The 16,160-nt window shown below is 39.8% G+C and overlaps 1 protein-coding gene across 1 annotated transcript in view; it reads left to right on the top strand.

Annotated features, from left to right (window-relative positions):
• Positions 1-16,160, top strand: part of SYNPO2 (synaptopodin 2) — a 100,027-nt gene that overhangs the window by 45,929 nt on the left and 37,938 nt on the right. The gene's annotated exons all lie outside the window — the stretch shown is intronic.

Raw genomic sequence — 16,160 nt, 5'->3', positions numbered from 1 at the left:
ATTGCAGAGTCAGTTTCTAATAGTATTCAATCAAATTTTGAAGTCAATATAAAATAATAGTTTGCAAATAAAAAAGAAAGATAAGCCAATTTGAATGATCAAATATGTATCCTTGCACTCACCATTTTAGATGATCAATCAATGATGACTAAAATTTCAGTTATGAAGTCATGTCTCCTCGGTTTTCAGCTCTTTCAACTTTTTTCTTCAACATACCCCGCCAATGTAGGGGAAAAAGCTGAAGTGATGCAAGTTTATATTATGCCTTGCTGTAAACAAAAGAAAGAGAGATTACCTCAATTAAGACTTCCCTTTCTCTGGTCCAAAAGTTAACCTTGGAGCTTATAGTCCTTTATTATTGCTTTGGACTAGGCATCTGTATATTATTGTATCTGTATTTCCATTTGGAAAATGGAAATACTGTATGCAATAGATTAATGTCATTACAAAACAGTTAGTGTTGATCAAATGGAAGTTTTAATTTTTTTAGTAATTAGCAGTTCTAATCTCCCTCTGTACAACAGCTAACAAAATGAAAAGAAATGCAAGTACAGAACAGTGTCTTACAAGTAGAGCATGAAACTTTCAGCAGAAATCACACTGAGAAAGTTAATTGAGAATACATTAGGACAACTGACTGACCAGATGTACAACACTTCACCTAATGTCTTTTCAATATCATAAAATTGCCGGGTTTATTAATAAAACGACAGGGATAAAGTTCAGCGCCACCTGAATGCATAGCCAACAAAGTCAGAATTAACCTCTAAAACATCAACCAGTTACTTGTTTGGGAAACAGTTTAGAGATTTGTTTAATCCCAGAAGGAAACTGTTCAGGAACTGGGGAAAGGCAGCCTGGAATTCCTGCCCGAGACAGCTGCGAAGTGGATCAAATTAGGAACATGTCTTTGCTGCAGACTAAGCCAGCAGTACTGGTGACATTTAGGAAGGAAGAGGGGACTACCATGGGAAGATTTCTTGGGTGCTTTCTCAGTGAGGGAAGAGATGGTATAGAGGCACTTCACAGGAGAGAGGGAGAAGAAAGCGTCGGCTCAAGGCAAAGTTAGGCGCTTCAACACAGACTGGGAAGAATGAGGAGCTGGTTTCTGCGGTGCTTCTCCAGGAATGAATACGACCTTGCCAAAGGCCTTCTCACACCCATACTGCAGAGTTACGACCAATTTCCTCAAGTTTACCACGATTAATGCCTTACAATTCCTGCAATTATCTTAAAACGTTTACCGCTCGCGCCCGGCTCCCACACGTCCCACGGACAGTAACAGCCCGCAGGCCGTTCCAGGCGTTGGCGCCCATTTGCCGCTGCGGGGCGGTGTCGCTTTGTTGAAAAGCGCGGGAAGCTGGTCCCGCTCACCCCCACCCCCCCCGCCCCGCTTCAGCTAATGGGTCTCTTTCTAGTGTAATCCCTTCAGGTGCAGTCCCTGTACTTACAACGTAAAGAATGCCCACAGTTGTCCTGTTCCTGCCCTATATTCAAAAGCAATATAGTTAGTATATGAAGCCGATTTCACCAATAAATCTGCAAAGGTACCTGTGTGCACAACAGTTGGGTAGAGCAGCAGTTCCTCAAAATACTTGAGCTGCTTCTCGTACTTTTAATAATAAGCCAGGGCGAGTATGTCAGTGTATTCAAAAGCATTCTAAATGCACATTTCAGTGTCAATAATTTTATTTCTTCTGAATAACAAACGTCAAAGTAGAGAGTGTTATTTCTCCTGCTATTCCTGGTTCAGCGCATTGGGTAGATGAAGGCATTTCCCCAGTTCAAACTATTCAGCAATTGCTGCCTATGCTGCTGCTTTGCTACCGACTAGCCTGGCCTCTCTTATCTTCTGCATGACACAAGACTGCTGTCTTTCCTTATGTTACTGGAACGCCGACGTCACGTCCAGTTGCTGTGTTTTTTCACCCCTAATTCAGATAGTCTAGCTGTTCATAATTCTACTCACCTGAAGCCATACAAGTTATGTCACAGCTAGCTAGACAATATAAAAACAGAAGTAGAAACCCAGGACAATTTAAGACCAGCATCAGTTCAGTCCTGCCTCCAAATTAGAATTCATCACAGGAGCTGTGTCAGGCTACAGCAGGAATGGTCCCAATGTCCTTAATTTAGCTGTTACCTCATCTAGTCCTTACTCAAGCAAAACCATATCAGCCCCAACTGCTGTGCTAACATTGGCAACAGCTGCTAAAACCAATGTTACCTGGGCTGCCTCCGAAGGTTGGACCACACCAGAAAGTCTCCCGTGCTTCATAGACAAATTATTCCCTGGAAGCCAATCGGATCCTCTTAAAACTGCAGTAGAAATGACATTGAGAAAGTTAATGGAGAACATGGGTTTAACCAGTTCTATTCAGACCTTTTTTTTCCCCTATCTATTCATACAAAAATTGGGACTAAGGGTAACAGAGTTATGTGTTTGCTGGATGATTCTATGTGAGGAAAAAATAGGCTTCAGAAGAAGACTCCCTAGCAAGGCAGCATTTCGGATACTGCTCTGTTCTTCTGCCATTAATTTTGACTCCAACTCTTAGCCCACCTAACCACTCTATCTGATAGTTTTTCTGCAGGACCCAATCAGTTTAGGTGCACTTTGTACTCAGAATAACTAAGAAAAATGTAGTTGGAAACACTGAATCTGTAACAAGTTTTACCTAGTTTCCCACGAAGGATATGACAGTAATTTGTTGGGTTTTCCTGGTGTTGTCACCTGTTAGCATAAGCTGTCTTTTGGCACCAGACTGTGCTTGGAACTATCTCTTCCTTCTTGCATCCTAACTCATGAAAAAGAGCATTCTCTGACATTTTTAATGGCTAAAGCAATTGTTTTGAGAACTTGAGAGAAATTAGAATATTAAAAAAACAAATACTGGGTCTTTCATTCTCATCTCAGCTGCCTCTCCCCCTCAAAAGACATCCAAGTCAGAGTATCTTTGTGTTTTCCAGCTTTATACAGAATTTTTCTTCCCCACTGAGTAAAAAAGTATTCTCATATATTATAAAAAAGTAATGGTCTTCCCAGCACAGCCTTATATAGCTCTTTGAGTAGAATCTCTCTCTAAAAATAGAAATCTCTTTGACACTGAAGCTCCAGACAGCATGGAAACTGTTGTATTTCAAGCTGAAGCTTTTGGAAAGCGTGCTCTGTATTTCCTTTACAAGCGTCCCACAAATGTGCAAAATGCACGACCTGTCCTGTCATGAACTTTGAGCAAATGAGATTTTGTTTGCAGCCAGTACTGTTGCAGCAATAGCTTCTTAGAAACAAGCCATAAAAAAAAAAAAGAATGCAGCACTGGCAAAGGTTCTGGATTCACAGCTCTGCAAAAGTAACACCCTTTCTTCCCCCTGCCCTCATACACAACTGCCAGCCTTTCCCAGACTGCCTGACTGGGCAAGATACCCTGAGTTAAGCCCAACACTTGCACTGAGGACAGAAGGACAGATGAAAACAAGCAAACAGAGATCTCACACGTCAGTGTAGCCAGTTTTTCCGGTTCTCAGGCAGCCATTCCTCTTGGGAATACACAGAAAGGAAAGGGCAGGGGGAACACAAATCCTCTTGGTCCAGCTTCTGAATATGCTGACAACTTGCTCTTACTAAAGTTAGGGACAGAAAAAGCCAACTCTGCCAGCATGCCTGATTTGGAGACTGTAAGAATAGGAGGTCTAATTCTTTGGAGCACTAAGTCCAGGAGTATTAAATAGAGCTCAGCACCTCCGTGTTAGACTTGCTCAGACACGACTGTGCAAGGGCAACAGCCACAGCTGGACTATTGACATGGGAGCTAGAAATCTCTCTCAGCTTCCACAGTTACAGTCTGAGTAAAACGGTGTTTCCTCAATGTTCTGACAACTATCCATTTGCCATGCCAAAAAAGTTATTCTTCCATCATTGTAATATTCCCCTGGCAGCATATTTATCATGAAATTCAAAGTGCTGTTATTTCCAAATTAACAAACACAAGTGAGTACTGATTTTAAAATCCAAATAAGGGGATGGGTATATGATTCCAGCCTGCCTTGAACAAGGATCTTTCAGCCTTCAGGTCCAGGGTAAGTCTCATGCTCTACTTGCAAGACACTTCATTTTTACTCTGCTTGGCCCCACACTGCAATTATGATACATAGCCTTAAACAGTATTTTATTTAAGAGCTGAAAGGCAGCTCACGAATATTAATCTCCATGTCAATTTTATGAAACACACATGAATTGACAAATGGGTTCAAGGACTATACAAGAAAGGATTGAGGGGGCAACAAAGTAAATCTTTGCAATAGACATGCTTATTCCTATTTATTTTATAATTATTTTAGGTTAAAGCCATTTTAGACTAAGCCACTGAAAAAGAAGGAAGAATTTTATATGACAGTTTGCATCAATTCAACTATGACCATTTTAAAGCTTGATCAAATTAAACTAAGGTAAATTCTGAATATATTCTAAGCCAAAAAAAAAAGAGACACAGGTAAGGAAATCTTCATGGCAGATTATGGGCTTTAATTGTTTGATTAAAAGCACAGTTCTAAATAACTTGCTCCTTGTTGTTATCAGGCAAGTAGCAAAGCCCACAGAGGGAATACTTTTGTCTCCTAGTGTGCTGGAGGCTTCAGAAACATCTCTTGAGGGTCTCTAGCCACCATTTCTGACCTCATTAGGGCCTCCAGCACAAGCACAGAAACCTCATCTCCTCTGCTGGGAGAGCAAACCAGAAGTAGACCACTGACATCCCCCGGTAGGCATGGATATCCTTGGTGTACATCCTTCCTCTGAGCCATCACTGCTGCTTTCCCAGCCAGCCTTATTTGAGCCGCCAGGGAGAGATGACACTGCTGAACATCCAAATTCTGTGATGAGTCACAAAAAAGGAGCTGTCCAGGACAGCAGCCAGGCAACACTGGAAGGCCTCTATGTGAACCTATGTTATGGCATTCACAAAACATTCACCCAGTTTGGCAGAGCTTTCCTTTCTAAGCACCAAGATGGGTTGGCCTGATATAGCCCTTGGTTTTAAAAGGTTGTTTCAAAACACCACACCCTAAATGTGAGGGATGCTAAGTAAATTAGAAGACTGATAACCAAGTTTGCATGCTTTTTTTGTTTATTTGTTTGTTTAAACAGCGAGTCCTGGGAAATTTGTCTGAAACCATTTCATGGCTAAAGCCATTAGCCAATATAAATTAGTCCATAAACTAAGATATGATGACTTGGGCGAGTAGAGAAATGTCAGGGAATAGTGAAATTTGGGTGAAACAGTGAGATAGGCAATTCTGAAATTTGGTCAGTAGAGAACTTTCCAGGGAAGTAGAGAAGCTTGAGTCTAGCTGACTTACTTTGAGAAGTGAAAGAAGTAGAAATGGTTCAAGAGAGAACAACATGGTGGAGTTTAATGTGAAATCCTGGTAAACAAAGCTACCAGCTTTCACAGAGGACCATTTTCTTTAGTCTAACTAAGTTTTATTTAGTTGAACAGTCCAGCTAAAGATAAGCACAAGTAATGGGAGCTGGAACTCAGTCCCTGTATTGAGCTCACAGCTGAGTTTGGACCACTGTTTGGTTCATAATTCTCCAATGACTTGGAGCTTTGTGCTTTCCTTTGAAGATCAGGCATTGGCCACTTTATTTGTACATAATACAATAACTCTTTAATGCATATTATCTAGATGCTGCGTTTATCAGATACTTGTGTTATTTGGCTTCTTTGAACAATCTGATTCGTTTGTACTAATGCAGTCCCAAAAGCCCCCCTACCCTACAATCTGAGATCTGGCCCAATTGTACTGAGCACTGTACCCACAGAAAGCTCTCATAATAAACACAGTGCCACTGCTTTCTCTGTTGGAAGTGAGGTAAAGCTTCTAGTTACCTCTTCATGATCCTTTTGGCATTGACTGAATCGCTGCCTCGGCAGTGAGGCAAGTAGCGAGAAATACATTATCGGGCACAGATTTCAGTATAACCTTGACATCATTGACAGTTGATAGCTACAGCCCTCACTGAAACAGAAACCTGCAAGACGGCATTTGCTTCTTCTTGCTGCCTTTGCTATTCCTTTTGGGAGGATGATCATATGCCATGCTTGTATATTTGCAAACTCATGACATAATGTTAAGGGATTGTCATAAACAATACCATTTCAGGGAATGGACTGAGGAGACTGAATAACTATTTCATTTTAACTGTCACTGGAGTAGTTTTGCTCTAAGGATTAAATGTGTCATCTCATATTCAGATCTGTAATGAGAACCCTCCCTCCCTCCTTTCCGTCTCTGCCTGTTCCCTGTCCCCCCACTTCAAAAGAATTTGGGCAGATGACCAATGGAGTGAAAATGAGACAGAGGAGCCTCACAGGACAGAGTAATTGACACAGGATACGAAGCTAGGAATGAGCGGGTTTGACAAAGTACACACTAGTAGCTGAGTGGCTCATTTGCCTGCTGGTAGGATAGATTTATGGCCTGTATGTCACTAATTAAGCCAGTTGTCCCCCCACTCCCCTCGTGTCCACCCCCCAAACATTGCTTAGTCTGAAAGGCAGGTCACAGGCCAAACAATCAAATAACACAAACATGCTTTGGACTAAACCGAGGAAAGTAGAAAGATCTCCAGCAAACTCTTGCCCTCCAAACTCACCGTTCTCTCACCAAGTCGGAAAGATTTTTGCATCTCAGCACAGTTCTTATCACAGCTCTGGGTAACTTTCCAGCTGGTAATAGAGTCTATTTTCTTATTCAAATAGGCTCTTCTCTTCCTTGCTACTTTTGACCCACAGCAAGGAAGATGCCAGAAGTGGTGCGAAGCTCCCAATGATGTTCCTGGGTTGATGCACCCTCTACTATTGCTCAGGTCTGTGCCAAAGGGCAGCCAAAAGTTGTCCTAGCAGAAAACAGTGAGTTATCAGGCTCAGCCTAATGGCCCCACATGCTCAGAGTCTCATGTATGACATGACTCTGTAGTCGGTCATAGCTGGGACTTGCAAACCTGCCTCAAATCTCATTCATAAACAACTTCTGAGAAGTTAGTTAATCCTAGATTGCATAGCTTATTTTACAGATATGAGGTACAGGAAAACTAGCTGCAGCGGAAACTCACAAGCCTGCCTCAGTTCTCCTGAGACAAACCTCAGGTTAACTCCAAATTTCACAAAAGCCCAGAGCAGTCCAGGCAAAGCAAGGAACCACCTATTAAACTTGGGACCCATTTAGTGATGGCTGAACACAAGCTCGCTCAGCCTGAACACTGCTCTGCTCTCCTGTCCCTTTGCCCAGAATAGGGCTGAGTTAGAAGCAATGAGTAGCACTGAAACCCTCAAACTGTCCTCAAGTTAGAAGAGCAAACCAAATGAGTCCTTAACTTGGCAAAAATTCTGCCTTAACCAAAGACAGAAAGTTGGCCTCTCAGCATTGACCACTGTGCTAGAGCCAATTGTAGCCTTGGCTCTGGAGCCTATAACCCCAACTCCAGTCAAGACTGAGGGATGGTACACCCAACCTCCACCACAGATAAATAAGCCAGAACAAATTTTATCCTAACTGATTTCACAGCTTAAAAATACAAACTATTAGCCAAAATAGCACAGCCTGGATTCACACACATGTCCTCCCATTATCATAGTTTCCACCATTGAAATGCAGCAAATAGTAAGCATGCTTACTAACCCCACATTAGGCCCTAGGGCTCTGCCAGCATAACCCACTCCAAGAATGGTGCTTATTTGCCAGCTGACATCCTTACTCATCACAGCAAAAATGCCCAAGTTCAGGCTGTTCCTCCCCAATCCTGGTCTGAGCCTGGAACCTCAGTTGCACACTGCCACCTGTAACTGAAAACAGTGTCCACATCAGCACATTTCACACATGATGCTGCAAAAGCAGTAAGAGCTTTTGCTCTCTAAATTACATCTGGCAGTTTGGAAAGCGATCTTAACAGGCCTCTGGACAGTTAATGTTGATTTTCATTAAGTCAGAACATGAGGCCTAGAAAAATAAAGTGTTGTGTCAGTGTTTTAAAAGGATAAACACAAGTAATTATATGTTCTGATATCAGCTTTGACTGTATTAATGGAAGGGTCAGTATGGTGATGCAAAAAAATCAGGAATATGCAATCAATGATTATAGAAGATTGCATATTTGAGTTCTCTCCCAACAAGATTAACTCTATCAGGGAAACTTGTAACCACATTGATGTAACATTCTTTTTCTAAAGGACTTGCCATGGCATCACAGATTTTGTCTGAGAAATTTAGAACAGCTTATTCCTAAACCACTTAACAGTATGTATTCAGTTTGTTCTAGTTTACAGTTAAAGCCACATGAATGTAATGTAGAGCTGAAGACAGTCTCCTGACTCTAGCACCCCACCCTCTGTTTCTGCTACTCTCTCTTTCCCTCCATTTGCCTCCAAGGACCTGCAACTCCTTTTCCTAGAGGATGGCAGTTGCTGGCATGGTTCAGGCATACTTGTTCAGTATCTTCCTCATACAGTTATCCCAATTTCTAGTTCTGCAGCTAGCCCATGCATCTTTGTTTTACAGCACTGCATTATGTGATACAAACTCAACGGAATGGACTAAAATATATCTCATATCATGTATCTCGGTTAAACACAGAGGAACCATATGGCCACTTTCCCCCCCCTTTCCTCTCATTTATGTGGAGGAACAGAAAAAGAATCCAATCTTTTTTTTCTTTTAAGAAACTGAATTGCAGGTCTGAAAGCGCTTATGTTTTTAGTCACTTCTCACATACCTTTGCTGCTCTCTACCAGCAGCCACAAGTCTAAACTAGAAATGCTGCTCTCTTTGTAACAGTGTGCATATACCCTACTATTATCTTAGCACCACCAGGAGATAAGTATTTTCAGACAGCAGTTTTTGCTTTTTACCTTTCACTTACCTGTCCTTTGATTTCAATTTTGGTATAAGAAATGTGCCACTTTTTCTACTGAAAACACCTAGTGCATGGTCTTAGGACCATACTAATAGTGCAAGTACATAGCAGTTCCACTACTGTATCAGTGACAAGAGTTCAGCCCAAGATTAGGCAGTGGATATGATTACCACAAGGACCGTCTATTATAGTACTTCCAATATTGCCTCAAACTGTTCAGTAGCAGATAATATAGACATCTTTACTATTTATTTATTCTCCTTTAACCTTGTCATCACAGAAATTCTTTTCTCGAGGCTATAAGCTATACTGTAGTTGGAAGACTTTTGATGCTACCTATATACTAAAGCACACAGTAAAGATGCATTATTTTCTCAATCCCCAAAAAGCATTGACAATTCAATTATCTCTCTGCACAGGGGGTGGTGGGAAAGAAGAAATGAAAACGTGGCTACAATGATCATGGAAAGATCGAAGTTGGTTAGGATAAAAATAAGCCAGGAAGCACATAACCAGTCACTATTCAAGCAGGGCAAGAAGAAAAGGGGAATGGCAATAGAGCAGACAATGCACAGCCACGCTATTGAAACGCAATGGCATCATTCCGCTCCTTATCAAGTGTTCACCAATTCATCAACAGCACTAGTAAACAAGAAAATTAGCACATTTTAGTTTTGACACATCAACTTAAAGTGTGCAGTAGTACACCCCAAAAAAGGATAATCCATAGCCAGGCTATACACTAGATGTGTTGTACAAAATGAATAACAGACTTTAAGTGCTGTACCCAAGCTCACTATTGAGAAATCTGCTGTGTCGCCAGCATACCAGATCAATATTTCGGAGGTCATTATCTCATCCCTTCTTCAGCTGCTAACTTTGGATTTCTGCCAGAGAAAGGCAACCGCTAGCAAGATGATACACTAGTACATTAGGCAAAGCTTTTGGGAATTTGAGCAGGCTTTTCTTTTCACTGAGATCACTCTGCTCTCTGGTTCCAAATGGCACAAGTGCTCCGTCAATATACAAATGGTCAAACATGTTCTTTAACCCTCCCACAATAGTATGTATAAGAAGTTGTACCAAACTGCATTTGTTGAATACAATATGAAGAGAACTGAACCATTATGTAATTCTTATCACATTATGGGAAGGAGGAGACAACAGTTAAACTGAACCAGTGCGCTCAAGAAGCACGATTTCACATGTACAGTGCAGCAGGACTGACTGGAGACAGAGTTAAACAAAAAGTAAACCAATAACTAGATGGTACCATCACCCCTCTGCAAGAATGTCCCATGAACTTTTACATGACTAAACCACGATTAAAGTTCTGCTTTAGCCGTGAGTTGGTAAGTAAAGCCAGAACCTTTTGGGCAACTGGATCAATGAGTTTTAAAGTTAAAAAGTACCTTCACTTTATGTATCTTAGCATCCTATATCATATATTTTGCCATAAACTACCATAATACTGTACCACTGTTCAACTTTTCCAATTATGACCTTGGTGATAATCAACGGCAGCAGCCCCATGAACTCAAAGAGTAACATCCTACTTCACCTTCTGGAATGACTTTTTACATTTAATCCAATAGTTTGAGTATTGTATCAGACATGAAAGAACATTACGTAACAAAAATATAACTGAACATATCATTTCTCCTTTCATCTTTCTTATGTTGTATTTTCTCATTTTAAAATCCATTTAGTAATATAATTAGCTTTACAGACAGACATGAAAGCCATCTCTACAACAGTAGATGTGTCTAAGAGCCTTCCCTTAAGGCCAGAAGCAGCAAAGAGTGTGCTGAACTGCCAAATTCCCAATATCATTAACCTGCTACTGGGAAGAATTTGGTGACAGGAAATATTTCTGTGCTTATCTTCCAAAGACACTTCGTTATTCAAAGCTTCCTCTCAGGAAAAGCATTCAGGAGATAGCTTAGAAGTATCTTTGTTCAACCGAATTAATTAACAGATATTTGCATGGTCTAACTGTGCAAATTCTACATACACTCCCCAAAGAGTAGGACACAGTGACTTTAAAAGGTAAGATATAGAAAAATGTATTTTACTACACTTTTTTTATACTACAGTCACAGTACTCCAGCTTTAGCATCTAACATGCTCTAAGGGGAAGGGTCCTTATTGCATGCCCATGCGTTCAGAGGAGCTAGGGAGGGGTTGAATCTCACACTCTTGATGAATTTGCCCTGTCTGAAGGCTTTACACTGTGGCTTTTACTGTAACTAAGTCCACAGGAAACTAGCTTGTCTGGTGGAGAAATTCAGTATAGAGAGGATGGGAACTGGTATCAGCTTGGTGCAAACTCACCTCTGGGCAGCACAGATGCAAATAGCTTGAGCCACATCATGCAGCAGTCTCATACTCAAATATAGGCATGGCTAAGGAAAACAGACTAGAATTTGGTATACCAGCTCTAAAGAGGCCCTTTATAGGAGTAAAATGTATACAGCCATCATGGATTTTGAGGGTGTGTATACACAATACTCCTACACAGGTAAGTCATCCCACTCAAACTCCAGTCTATGACACCGTAATCTCAATAGTATATAACCCAGCTTGCTTAAAATTTAATCCCTAAGCTTGAGCTCTGGCCTGCCAAAAATGCCATGCCTTCGATTTAGACTAGAACCTGGTATTTCCAATGAATTTATGTGGACACAAAGCCCAGACTGGAGTTCTAGGCAAGAACATTTCCTAATCATATGGTTTTGAAAACCTCTCAAGGAACTCCTAAACTATGCTGCTGTTACTCAGTTTAATCAGCGAGTGGCTAAAATTCCCTTTCCAAAGATCTGATAACTCTTTCCTGTCTGCTCATCTCTAGCTTTCCATCTACTGACAACTACTTTCTCTTTATATACATATTCAAAGAGGAAACTAAGAATACAAGGGTCATTTGGTTTTCCTCATATATGGGCAGTCACAAGGTCTGATAACCAACTGCATCTTGCCCTGTTTTGTTACCCTGACATGTGGGCCAGGAAAATGAAATACTTGGACCTTAGATTTTCCCAGCTGTCTATCTGAAACATGTCATGATCTCCAATATCCACATGTCACCAGTGACCTTCACAAACACAGTATTAAAGGGATGAATTTTAGACAAATTTAGTTGAAGTGTTTGAAACATTGCTCAAAATACATGGAAGAGCTGGCAAGGTAATAGCTGTGAAGAATTTTTCAGCATTGTTATTCTGGAGTTAGAATAGGAGTTGCATGTTAACCATGTAACAGAAAGCTATCTGTTACATAGACAGATTTAATGCATAATGAACTGTTGTATGGGTACTTATTCCATGTGCTTGAAAACACAGAGCAAGCTCAAGAGCAGAATGGCACGTTCATATAGACATTAATAACACACAAGTACATGCTAACTTCAACAAGCCTAGATTTATTAACCAGTAAGACAAGCGGCCTAACTTTATTACAGTTTTAGTAGGTTGGAGCAGGGGGAGTTGCCTTTTTCTTTCAGATTCCCTCAGTATTTTAAGCATACAGCCTACAAGCTGCAGTCATGACTTAGCTTCCACACCACGATGCAAGTCAAAGCATCTTAATTAGAGTTATTCCATCAAAGGACTTAATTCCTTGTATGAAACATGATCTACAGGCTGACTGACAGGTTGTATCTTTGTTTCCAGAGGTGCTGATTTAAAGCTGGAAACTGACAGTTTTATTTCAGATAGGGCTGAAAAAACATAGACATTTAAAACTATAAACATAATTTTAAATAGTGGCAGGTGTAGAGATGGACAGCAAAGACCAGATCCTTATGAAATGGAAAGGTCACAGAAAGGCTTGTGTCACTGACTATATTTTTTAATAGATAGCTACATAGCCAGAGAACAGAGAATTCACATCTGAATTCACAGATGGGTACCAATATCTATATGTAATCCATGCAAAGTAGAGAGAGGTCACCTTTTTTCTTAAGACTTGCATTTATACAGCCCATACTATAACTTGTGATGGCAAAGAAAGCGTTAAGATGGAAATACATTTGAGCATTCTCATTGCAAACCTGAGTTTAAAAAACCAAAAAGAAGGCATGCGAGTTTGTCACTGTGTCACCTCTATTGATTATGTGACTATGGATTACCTCACACATGTACCACCACCTGCCTGGGAAGGTTCAGAACACTGTCAGTGGAAGGACTGGTGCTTTGGACTGAGGAGCACTGGCAAATGCTTGTTTGGACTCGGTTGTGAGTGAGACCCAGGATTTTGACTTAGCAAGATCTGTGTTTACTAGCTTGAAGTCTCTGAGCTATTTAAAGGTCTCCAGAGATCCCTAAAGAACCCAAACGCATTATGGAGTAGCGTTAACTTACTGCACAGAGATTTATATCTAAAAAAAGTTTACTAACTGAAGATTACTTTTTTGTCTAAAGGACTCCTGCATGCATAAACATTGTAAAACAAGGCCCTAGACCCCTAATTTAGAAACTGTGCCTGAATTCAGTTAATTTGTAACTTCATTTTAATTCCCTGATTTCATACAACTAAAACCACTAATACATTAAAAATTGTGCCACTCAATGCTTCTACTTCCTGCTCATAATAAAGCATTGTACATTGTTAATTTTATTAGAGTGACAGATAACTTTTAAATATATTTAAATACATTTACTAGCCACTGCATTTTCTGTAGGGTTTATAATAAAAGATATGAAGTGCCTTTTTTTGTTTTTTTAAATACTGTCTACAGGAAACACTGATCTTTTATCCCTGATCCTGAACTTCATGACTAACACCTAGCTAATCAAGTAACTTGAGAAAAGTAACTTCTGAAAAGTATGAGCTAATGCCTGATAAAATTAAACTAAGTATTGATTATATTGTTATTTATGCTGGCCTTAAACATAGTTAAGAGAAACATGTTAGCTAGCTAAATTTATTGCAGCAACTAGCAAGCAGGCCTTTAACTGCGGCAATACTATGCTGTACTTAATTAAGTGGCAAAGCCAAGTTCCACATACACTTTGTGTACTTCCACATGTAGTACTTACTATTTGCCACTTTGTCAGCAAGCAGAATACAATTTTAATTGCTTAGATTTTGGATCACTTCATCACTGCCCCTGTCTTTTGGATCACTTTGAATCACCACCTCTTTTACAGCCAAGACTAGGTCATACTCAAGTCAGTTGAATTCCTTGTTATTTCTGGTACACAGTCCATTTAACTTGGATTTTTACCTTAATTTTACCTTCTGTTAAACTTGAGATACCTGACTATATAAAAAAGTTTTAGATTCAGAAACATCAGATCTGTATTCAGGGTATCAAATGTTAGAATTGTAAGTTATTTCTTTTAGGGAAAATATTACTTATGAAGAGTGCATCAAACACTTGTTGCTTTAATACTGGTATGAACAAAGACAGACGACGTAGTGTCTCCACACTCGTAGCCCCACTCCCCCTTTCCTACATACTGATACCTATTATCTTTGCTTCTTTCCCTTTTTTATTTCTCTGACAATACAGTAGAATAGTTGTATCTAAGAAACCAGGCACCCTGTTCTATGCTCAGACCTGTATTTTTTCCAACAGTAAAAGAATCAGTATTTCTGGAAAACTAATCCCCCCCTTATAGCAGTCATTTCATTCACAACATACTTCTGTATCCAGAAACAGTTCTCAACACAAATAGACAAAACTGATACTTGTGCTTATAACTGTGAAACAATGAATTGACACCAAGTGAGAATTTTTAACTGTGCTTACCATCTAGTTGCATCTTCCTCCCTCAAACTAGTATAAGGATAACATGCCATAAGCTGGGGAAAGAGGAAAAAAAAAAGCCTTTAGAAACCTCCTTACACAAAAAACCCAGTAATCATTGCTCAGTTACCTGCCAGAAAATTCCTGAAGAGAGATACTAAAATCTTGATGTTACATGCAGAAAGTCATGTAAAGTGGCAGGTAAATAGAACCTGCTTATAGAGTAAAAAAAAAGTTACACAATTTCTACATAATGGGAAGGTCTAGACTGATTATTTTTCTCTAAACAGAAAGTAGGTCACCACTTTTGTGGGGAAAAATTTAAAAAACCTCAACACAAGACACATTTAAATAAAGCTACTCTATTAGTTAATGGCGAGATTGAAGTGACTATACAGAATAAGGTTTGTAAAACCAAGATTAAGGTTAATTATTATATTATTTTAAAAGGACTATTTAATAGATATTTCTTAAACACAGTTCTTCGTTATTGATGGCAAGACATCCAAGGGCACAGTTTGCTACTGTAGTAAAAAACACTGCTTTAAAAGCTGGCTAGTTGTTGGGTCTGAGAAGGTAACCTTAAATTGGAAATCATTATTCAATGGGGGCATAACAGTAGTCAAAGGACATATCCTTGTTAAGCACCCTTCACCCTTTCTTATTGATGTTTAATCACCAGTCTAAAAGAAAACACAAAGTCACTGCTGGTAAAGTTTGCAGCTGACATAACTGTAGTAGTAGTAAATAACAAAGACCAACAACTGATCTACAGAAGTCCCATTTGCCTTGTAAGCCATGCTATTTTGGGCACCATGTTTCAGCATAAGAATACACAAAGCCATCCACCAAAACCTCAAGATTAACACTGAGGACTTACACATGCAAATAAAGTTCACCGAAACCAGCTTCAAGCCTTGAGGGCCATACCACCATTCAGAAGAGGTTTCAGGAATTAGATAGAATATTCAACTAAATAGGCTCTTCCAGAGGTGACCCCTCAGTGAGAGAAACAACTCTCTCTGTATGAGCAAGGGAAGTGTATTCCCACTACATCCAGCAGCAATATTTTCTGTTCTGTTGTCTAAAAGCTGCTGGCAAACTGAAAAAGGATCAGTAAATAGTTCTGAGAATAACTCATGGTTTGGAAAGCTTGCTTTACATTAAGAATATTGCTGTGCAAGTATACATATATGTATATACATTTTTTTTAAAGCCACAAAAAAGTCTTACTTTAATAGATAAGGACTTAGGCTAAATGGATTGCACTTGTGCTCAGATGACTCATTTTCTCAGATTGGTTGCTCAGTCAGGCTGAGCAATCATTGAGTCTGATTGCTCAGTCAGGCTACATCTGAAGCACACCACTTAGACACGTCCCAGATACAGGTGTGTACTCCTAGCAGCACACCGGAATAAGATATATGTCATCCTTCCTAAAAGTTACTGGTAAAAAGCTATGAAATATCCTAATAATTTCTTAGTTGCACAGTT

Source organism: Haliaeetus albicilla, chromosome 1, assembly GCF_947461875.1.
Source record: "Haliaeetus albicilla chromosome 1, bHalAlb1.1, whole genome shotgun sequence".
Classification (NCBI taxonomy): domain Eukaryota; kingdom Metazoa; phylum Chordata; class Aves; order Accipitriformes; family Accipitridae; genus Haliaeetus; species Haliaeetus albicilla.
Note: the sequence above shows the minus strand (reverse complement) of the source record. Positions and strands in the feature narration are given on the sequence as shown.